We start from the raw sequence: 11,011 nt of genomic DNA on the forward strand, positions 1-11,011 counted from the left end.
TTATGCTCTTCAGACTCACCATGATCAGAAAATTCCCGCGGCATAGATTTGGGTACGTTATAAGTCCTTCATACTCATGATATGCACTATTAGACCACTTGCTCTCATTTTAGCTTAAGATTTTTAGCATGAGTTATTCAATCGTGAATCAGTTTGTGGATGCCCAGCATCATCCCAGTATCTCAGTAGGGTGAGCATTCTTAGAGGGACATAGTGTCCGAAGGGGGAGATACCCCATTATTTTCTCAACGTTCTGATGTCTTATATAAAGTTTCTCTTCGAATAAAGAATCCAATTTAGAGTAGAGGGTATTCATAAGTTGACCCTCAAAGTTTGAACCTCAGATTTGGGCTAAGTATTTAGAGGCTCAGTTCCGTTCATGATGTTCAGTTCGATGTCACGTATCAGACCAAACTCAGTTAGGTTCTTGTGTTTCTGCTCATGCATGTTTAGTAAGACAATCTCGGATTCATTAGCATTTCTGGTTAAGATAACAGTTCTCCTTACTCTTACTCAGTTTCATGTTCAGTGTTCATCACAAACTTGGTACTAAGTACCCTTGCATATTCGGCCATGCATTCATATATCAGTTCAGGCATGTAATTATGCATTAGACATGCATTCTCACTGTGAGAAATTCAGTTCATCAGAATATTCAGTCATGTAATCATAAGTCAATTATCAGTCATGCATCAAATATGCATGAATTCACCTTATTAGTCATGCATCAGATATGCATGTTCAGTATGTTATATTCAGCCATCATTCATATCAGTCATGAAATCATGTTCCAGCCAGTCATGTTCAGTATGTACGTCAGTTTGTATTCTTTCCCTCTCACTCAGTCTCACTCGAGGATAAATGTTCTCCAGGGGGAGATATTGTAATACCCCATACTTTTCCTAGCTTGAAAAGTTTCCCAAGAATGTTAGAATCTTTCTTTACAAGATGAATCCACTTTTGTACATATGGTATTTTCAAGTTTTTCACTTTCTATCATGTGGGGAATCGAATAAGCTTTCCACCGATACCAAATTCGCCCAAATCCGACGCCCAAGTGAAGAGTTAGAGCCTTTTTAGTGGGACAGTGTATCACTTGAGCCTTCAGCGCATCGCGGAGATAGCTCAAATGACAATTGTCAATTTCCTGTGTTGCTCCGCGATAGTGGGGAGTCACGCCAAACTTCTAGGCTGTAGACAAGGTAGAAATGCGATAGCTCCATATCGCGCCACCGTGCAATTTCCCATTTGTCACTTTCTAGTGACTTGGCGCGATAGTGGCGCGTCGCGCCAAGGATGAAAATCAGGAAATTTTATCAAAAATTAAGGACGCATCCAAGGGTTAAAAGGGTCAATTTCCTACCCCTGTTTAAACCCAATAACACGTTATTTAGCCATTCTTCACCCAAAATATACTTGTTTCTCTCAAGTTTCTCTCAAGTTTCTCTCAAGAACAAGCTAGGGTTTCTCTTGGGGATTCAAATTCAAGAAGGTTTCACCATCAATCTTCCTGAAATCATGAACTAAGGTATGCATAGTGTTCATTCATGGACTCCTTTTGTCCATGAAGCCCAAGAATATAATTTCTAAGTTTAAGTTTATAGATTTATTTATGAATTTCATGTTGGGTTTGTTTTGTTTATGTTGAGAATGATCAATTGAATTCAAATCCATGTTGGGTGATCAATTTTATATGGAATTGATTTGTATAGATGTATATTCATGTTTACCTATAAATAAACCCTAGGATGATGAAATTAGAGATGAATCATGATGATTAATTATTGTATAATGTTATCTACATGTACCAGGCCTACAATATGTTTGATTAAATGCCTAGATGAAGAAAAAGTGCCTAACTAGCATGATACCATGAAATCCCTATGTTTGTACAAGTTTATGTATATAAGATGTTTGATGAAGTGCTTCAATATATGAATTATGAATTGTGTTATTAGTCAAGTGTTCACGTAAGTCATGCTATGTCAGTTTCTTTCCATCGAGTCCTGGGGGTACTTGTACTCGACAATTTAACTGTGTGCCTAGAGCCATGTGATGCTTTCACGATACTCTAAGTCAAGCTATAATCCATAGAACTCAGTCAGTCATGTAACCCAGGAAAACTCAGGAAATCTAAAAAATCTCAATAATTTTAGTAGCTCAGTAATCTCAGTAACTTTAGTATTCTTAGTCAGTCCTCAGAACTCAGTACATTTCGTCAGTCAACGGAACCCAGTAAATTCAGTTTAGCTTCGCTAGACAATGCCACTAGTATCAGTTCAGTTCAGTTAACTAGCTAAGTTCATTTGATCAGTTCAGTGCCTTTCAGATGGGAGTTGGATTCAACACCGAGCTAGCCTAGGGATAGGGACTCACCTGCTAGATAGGACTGAAATCCCTAGAAGTAATCCCTAAATTCCAAAACAACATAGCAGCGTAGGTACAAGATGGCACCCGTTAGATAGGACTGACATACTCAGGGATCACCCGTTTGTGCATTTAAATGTATAGGACTGATCCCAGGGGTCACCCACAGGATTAGGACTAACTCCTTAGTAGTTATCTTTACTAGTGGCGCGGTATTGAAACCCATCCAGCTGGGGTTACAGGTTGGACCCCAGTTAGCTTAGTATGGGGCATGTTGGTTAGATAAATACATCTCACTGTTTCAGTTATAGAATTAGGACTGTCAGATACAGTCAATTCAGCTCAGTTGTATAGACTCAGGTTTGTCAGATACAGTAACTCCTTATCATTATAAATAGACTTCGGAACCACCCACTAGACAGGACTGATCTCAACTATGGTCAATCAGTAATGGTATCATCAGATTTAGAGATCACCCTCTAGATAGGACTGATCTCAAATTCAGTTACTCCGATACAGTACGAAACTCAGCTAGTTCCATCAGATTTAGGATAGTTAGATAAAGTCAATCCTGTTATCACTTATATCAGTTATCAGAACCTATGTTATTAGCATTCAGCTTCAGGACTGTCAGATATAGTCAACCAGACCAATTTTTTATAATCAGAACTGTCAGACATGGTTATCCATGTATCAGTAACATAGTATCAGTCCCTCAGTATTCAGTAATATAGTATCAGTTTCTCACTCATCATTTACTCAGATGTCAATGTCAGTAGACTCAGTAGTCAGAACTCCGTATCCGATCCTATCATGATCTCAGTTATAGTTACGTATGCATACATGTATTCTCTCGTTCATGTTAGTCAGTTAGTATTGTTCATGCATATGAACCTATTGCATTTAGCCTTCCTCACTTGCATACCAGTACATTCAAAGTACTGACGTATTTGTGCTATGGAGTCTTATTCCATAGGTTTAGAAGCACAAGCTCCCGAGAACCAGTAGCATCCCAGTTCAGCGATCAGAGTTAGCAGTGAGTCCTCATTCTTCGAGGACATGATGATCACATTACTATTTCAGTTTTCAATTTATTTCAGTAGTTGGAGTTAGTTGGTGACATGTCCCATCAACTCCTTATTAAGATAGTTTAGAGGCTTTCAGACTACATTATGTTCAGATAATTATCTCTGTTGTTTTGGTATTGTAATAGCATATTTTTCAGTTATGTACTAGTATTGAACCTTATGGCCTTTCAGTTTATGTTTTTGCATTTACGATATTATTACTATTATTCAGTGCTCAGTTTACAGATATCAGTCATGGGTTAGCTTGTGGTCCTTTCGGGTCATGGGCACCATGTAGCATTCTGGGTACCAGATTTGGGGTGTTACACATATCCCAGTTCTCATTGTTCCGACCTTGATTCCCACCTTGCCTTTGCGATGCAACATGGAAACACTCTGAATAATTGGCAATAATTTCTTATTGTTATCAAGTATATCCTCTTCCGCATGTTGACACACCCTAGTATTCTTTGCATCTATAACATTGACTCTTTCAATGGAGGTTCCCATCATATGTTTAGTAAGAATTTCAAGGTGTGACATCACCTTGATCATATTTGCATCTCTTTTCTCCGCTTATTTTATTTTATCTTGACACACAAAGGATGGGGAGGGATCCTCTATGACCATATCAGTATCCTTCATGTGCCAACCCCTTGCTAGACTAGCCACTTGATCCAACACACTTAATGCAACTCCATAAGGCAATTTAATAGGGGATCCACCGATGCATTGTCCACTATGGATTTGTTGACTTGGTTCAACGCCCTATAGAATATTTTTAGAAGCATATTCTCTGGTACCTCATAGTTAGGGCATTTCATAAGCTTGTCCTTAAATCTTCTCCATGTATCATACAAAGGCTGCTTATTGTATTGATGGAAATTTTTTATTTTGTCACACAATTTCAACATCTTTAAAGAGGGAAGTATCAATCCAAGAAAGCATCTATAAGATTAACCCATGATGTGATGGACCCGACGAATAGAGATCTCAACCACAACATCACATCGCTCGTTAGAGAAAATGGGAAAAGCCTCAACCGAATAGATTCTTGTGTAATATGAGCAATATCAAATGGTGAGAATATTTCCACATAGTTTCTCAAATGGAGATTGGCATCTTCATACGGTTGAAACCCAAACAAACCCTTCATATGAAGCAATTGGAGCATCACAATTGTGATAAAAAATACTCCATTTTCCTTGGTAGGGGGGATATGGATGGCACTAACATGCTCTTTATCACCAAGATAATCCATAACTTCAACATATTCACATGATGGGTCGTTGAGGATCCCTACAACAATAAAAGTGAAACAAGATACTATAGGTGAAACCAAACTTACAAAGAACACCACACAAGCAAAAACTAAGTTTCACTTCCTTACAATGGTGCCATTTTGATCACGCTCTCCTATACCATTCTTTTGGTGTAGGAAGATCGTTGTCAGTACAATAACCCAACTTGATTGGGGTCGAATCCACAAGGAGTATAACTAGTATTCGAATCCTATGTATGTTTAAAGATACTAAGTATTTACTCGCAATGTAAACATAAAGTAAGACAAAAATTAAAATTGGGGGTTATGGTTTGAAAGGTTGTTTAAAATTTTTTTACTTGAACTACCAATTTAGAGAAACAATTGTAGATATAATTCCAATAGGATAATTGTCTTATGATTATGCTTTCCTAGAGGAAAATAGTGTATTGGTACGTGAGAATTACATTCAAATTCTATTCAATGAATATATAGGTAGGCTAGGTTAGGGGTTTTGATGTTATTCTTTGAACTAAACACCAAAAATATCATCCATGGATTCTTTCAAATATCTTAAGGGTGTGGCCAACAAATCAACCCAAAACCTCAATTAGGCATCCTTATTTCTAGGAAGATGCCCAAGACATAGCAAATTCACCATCCATCCTTATTTCTATGACAATGTAAAGTAATTTGCTAACATCTAATTTATTGTTCACAAATACTTGTCACCCACATCCCTCCTTCAAGGATGATGTGGGATTTAGGAAAATTGGGGCTTTCACCCACAAATTTCATTTTAACAATCAATTATTAGTGAAAACCAACATTATCAACCAAGAATTGAATCTAACAATCAAAACCCATACACAAATGCGCCCTATTCAAACATAATCCCAAGATAAATATTTAGCTACTCATGAATGTAAGGGAAATAGAATTACCCAAATTGACATTCATTTTCTCCATTGAAAATAAAGCAAGAGTAATCTTAAAATTCCAATCTTAAATTACAACTTAAAATATCTTTTTGGAGATTTAATAACAACTGTTTCTTCTCACTAATTGGAAATTTTCTCTCCATGGGAGCTTCAAAGTTGGTTGGAAGATACTCAAAAGTGAAATGGTTTTGCCCTTTTTAATCTTAGGATCCTAAATGAAATTATGAATCTTCCCCTAAAACGTTCTCCACTCCATCATGATTGCATTCTTTGGATCGCGATCACATTACCGCTATCGCGACTATTGGGTTACGATCGAGATAGCTGAGCGGAATCGGGTCCTCTAATTGCTTGACCACGATCACAACTCTGAGCCTCACAATTGTGGTACCTGAGGGCTGCCTGATCTTCAGCTTTTTCTCCTTTTTGCCTCTTTTCTTTCCCTTTCAGCTTGGTTTCCAATCATCTTTATCATAGGATCTGCTAGATCACAAAAATTGAAAATTAGCATATTTCACTACGAAATTAGGCTCATGTAAACAATTTTACCGAAAGTAGTGCCTGAATTTGGATGTCTATGAGTGGTAAATTTGCCACTCATCAGTATACAAATAAAGTTTTGCTCACTCTCAGAAAGAATTCTCATGTCACATAAGATGAACTATAAGCTTTCCCTTAGTGTATTACTCCACTAATATCATAATGTCAAAGTTCAAGATAATATAGAACTTTACGGATTGTAATGTAGGCGAAGCGGTGGTAGGAACTATTCTATCCAGTAATAGTGACTATCTTCCCTAAGAACTTTAATACATCACATTGTACATCAAACTCTTTACTAACCAATGAAACTTTCACCACCTTTACCTTTACACCTCTCTATTGTTTTACTCAATCTCTTTAAACTGGTTCATATATATTAAGAACGGAGTATTTTTTATCAACATATGGTTCTAGTTTTCACAATTTTTTATTTTCACAACATCACTCCTATCCACAACACATCAACTTTTTCAACACCACTAGCTACTACTTTTGGGCTTTACTTTCACCTCTTTCCTTCTTAAATTTCACACACCTTAACCATATTAATTTTCCAGCTAAAGAGCTTAGGATCTTTGGATCAAATTATGGTCAATCAAGGAATAAGAATAGGCTACATACAAGGCTACCAAAGAAATAGGCCTAGGATCAATGAGGTTTAACTAAGATTGTGCCATAAGATAGATTAAAAAGCCATGAAACATTGCTATCAAAGAAATGCCTATATCATCTCCCAAACTCAGCACTCTTCATTTCACTTTGCATACATACCAGACAAGTTCTAAATACAATAAGAAATATACAAAAAAGCCCTATATCACACATGACACCTGCTCAAGTCAAGTAGAATCCCTATAGACTCAAAATAAAGTAACAACATGAATTTAATATTAAGCCAACATCGCATAAGAGTCATAAACATAAGTCTAGGTGTCTCCAAGTTGTCATTTAACATATTCCCCATGCTATTTTCACATTCAAAATCACTTGCATTATGTAATCACACATAGAAACTAACAAGAACATATCACTTATTCCTAATACAAAAATTTTAAAATTTACTCCTAAAAAATAAAATGGGATAGTGGTTTCAAAAGGAGCCCTTCAAAAATGAACCAAAAATAAAAATAAAGGGGCGGGTGAAGTGTGCCCCTATTAGACTGATACCATAAAACTAAAAATAAAAAAGAGAATCTTTTTGTAATTTTCAAATTTAGTCAAAAACTAGGAAATAACCAAAAAAAAACATTGTTGCAGTACTTCACCCTAACCAATCTAAAGATTTCCACCCCCACTTAAAAACACACTTTGTCCCTAAATTATAATTCAAAATCAAGGATAGAAATACTCCCTGAGGCCTCTAGGCCCAGCTAATAGCATCTTTGTCATCAATGAGGTCCGGTGGATCCCACACCCAGTCTTTTTCATGCTTCTTAGCTTAGAACTCTGGAACTCAGACCTCCCATCAACTCATGACTTAACAAGAACAAAACTACGGTGATATAAAAAGAAAAATACAAAAAACAAATACCTACCTTAACTTTGGTTGCCTCCCAAAGTAGAGCCTAATTTAATGTCACAGAATGACTCATATTATTACTCTTTATTTGTATTTCTTTATATTCTTTCTGTTACTTAGAGGCTATCTTCTCACTCTTTTCTGACCTCTTAAGTGTGTACTCTTAAGGTCTGCATCTTTTTTAAAAATATCCATTCCAGTCTTTTCTCAACTTCTCAACTTTAGGCTTAAGTAGTGGCTCGGGCAATTTTATGTGGTAGTCTAGAGAGGTCATTGGTGGTTTGCACTCCACCACCTGTAATACCCAAGATTATAGAATCTGAAAATTTCTGCATTTTGAGTTCACTGTCCAGGTCACAACTTGGGTGATGAGTGATGAAGACTCCTCAAGAGTCATAGGGTGTCGATCGTAGCCTGACCAGTAAGTTATCCAAGATTTCCCTATGTTTTTATTGAGGTAACAACTTGGACCTCACGAGTCATATAGTGTGGTTAAGAGTCATGATGAGGGACTTATGACCATAATAGCTTGGTCTCCTAGAGTTTCTATTCTGACTACATTGAGACTTGATGAGTTATGGTAAGACCCTATGAGTCATTAGGTGGGACTCGTGCTCTTAGTAGTAAAGGGTCCATCGGTTCTGTTATGACCACGATTATAAATATATGAGTCGTATGGTATGTTCAGAAGTCATAGAGTGTGACTCATAACCTAACCAGTGAATATTCCCCGAGTCACTGTCTAGACCTTGAGTGGTGATGATAAGTCGTAAGGTGACCCTATGAGTCGTAAGGTCCTCTATAACGATTGGCATCAATTTTTGTGTGATTTTAATAGGGACACTTTGGTCATTTGCCTCATTCACCAAATACAACCTATGACCTAAACTACCCTAAGAGGCCACATAAATCCCTATTACTCATATCAATACACTCCTCTCTTCTCTTAAATTCCTTATTTAAAGATAAAACTAGGGTTTCAAGAGTTGGTCAACTAGGGATCAAGTGTGGTTTATTTTCCAAAATTATTGGTGATTAAAGCATGTATCTCTCTCCCTAAACTTGTGTTTTTATTATGGTATGAATTGGTTTGTTGTTCACTTGGTTTTGAATGATGGGTTAGGGGTTTTGAAGACTATTGTGTAGATTATTATTCCCATGATTTATACGAAATTGATTATGCTTTGATGATGAATCTGAAACTCATTGGGTGCATGGGTGTGGTAATAGAATGGGGTCGTGAATTCCCCCAAATAATTGGATTTTGGTATTGAAATTGATGAGAACCTCAACACACTTGCATAATTGATTTTGGAATGTGGATAATAATTGGGCATTGCCTACTATTTTGAACTAATGACTTACGTAAATGGATAAATTATCTTTTGAAAGGTCTTAGTAACCATAGGAGTCTTATTGGCTGATGGGTTGGAGTCCCAATTGGCTAGTGGGTTACAGTCCCATTAGCTAGTTATGTTGACATTCGTTTGCAAGCTATAGTCTGATATGACGATACCACTTGACATGTCCTTAATGCATGACTCCATGAATTAATGAATGGGTTATGTCCTAAATGTTTTAATTGGGCTTAAAGGGGGTTGTGTAGTTCATCATGAAAGTGGTGGTCCCTAGTGGACTAATACTTGAAACCATATTTACTAGCATGAAGGTCTATATAACTGAGTGTTTAAGTCACCCTTGATATATGACCGAGAGGTTTGAGTCCCCTGTGCACATATTCTATTGTTATTCTATGGTTTATACAACTACACGCACTTAGGCCCATCAGGGGGTGAGAGCTGGGGGCCATATAGTTCATGGGTACTATTATGACGACACAACCCTGGCTAACGTTTTAACTTTCACACTAATCCTTGTTTTCTATACTGACTGTTATATATATATAAATATATCTATATATATGTATATATATATGTATATATGTATGCATGTATGTATATATGTATATATGTATATATGTATATATGTATATATGTATATATGTATGTATGTATATACATGTATGTGGACATAAGTACTAAAACTATTTTTCGATTATTTTGAAATGGCATTCTTTTATCCCCTTATCCTTGACTTACATTCTACAGTTCACCCCGCTAACCATCCTAGTATGCTACATTATTTCATAATGTATGGTGCGAGGACACTTTTGCTTCTTTGCACAATATTAGGTGATTTGGGTCGGTTCGTGATTCTTCTTGAATTGGTGAGCTTTCATTCTCTAGAAGTCCTATCATTTTAAAGTTTCTTTGTTTCCTTCATTCTAGATAGTCTTATGGATTTCTTTTGGATATTATCGGGGGCATGACCAAACTTAGGTTTTTCATCCGATGTTAGAGGCTTTGTGGATTACTGTAGATTGGGATAGTTGTTGGATTCATAGTTCCCTTTTCTATAGTTGTTGCTTATCTTACATATATCTTCTTGGATTGTTTTCTCTATTATATTATATTATATTATATTATATTATATTATATTATATTATATTATATTATGTTATGTTATATTATATTATATTATATTATATTATTTTTTGGTTGACTAGGCCAAAGGGGTGGTATCCGGTCCTCAGCGGACTTGAGATACCCGTTATGGTTAGGCCCTATTTTGGGTCGTGACAAACTTGGTATTAAAACGTAGTTTCAGTGTCCATGGTTGTCCACAAATCTATGCTGAGAAGAGTCATTTTTAATGGGTGTGTAGTGTTCCACTTATAAAAGGGAGGCTACAATGCATTTAGGAATGTTTTGCTTTTCTTGTGTTCTATTTTGAGCCATCGAGTCTAGGGTCTTGTTATTTCTCTAACTCCTCTTTTACTTGTGTTTCAGATCATGCCTCAAAGATAATCTGACGTTTTTATAAACTCTTTCGACACTTTTTCCCCACCTAAGAGAAATGTGGAGGGACTCGCCTCACCTATAGTGTGTAAACCCGATCTAGGGTCCCTACTTCTGATTGTGCTACTCCACCTGGGGTTCTACCGGTCCCCACTGATTTTTCTCTAATTGATCACACTCATACTCAGTCACCACAGAGCGTTATCTCGAATGTTGAGTTCCATCTTACTATTCATATATTGACTTAGTTAGTGACATCTTAGTCACATCAGTCTGGTCTTATTGGTGTTGCGGTGAATTTTGAGGTTGCTCAAGTTGGGTAATTTATGAGGTCGAATCCCCCAACCTTTACTGGCTTAAAGGTTTAGGAGGACCCTTAAGGGTTTGTTGATAAGTTGGAAAAGATCTTCAGAGTTATGTATGCTACTGTTATAGAGGGTGTAGAGTTTTCTATA

This window comes from Capsicum annuum, chromosome 6 (assembly GCF_002878395.1).
Source record: "Capsicum annuum cultivar UCD-10X-F1 chromosome 6, UCD10Xv1.1, whole genome shotgun sequence".
Lineage (NCBI taxonomy): Eukaryota > Viridiplantae > Streptophyta > Magnoliopsida > Solanales > Solanaceae > Capsicum > Capsicum annuum.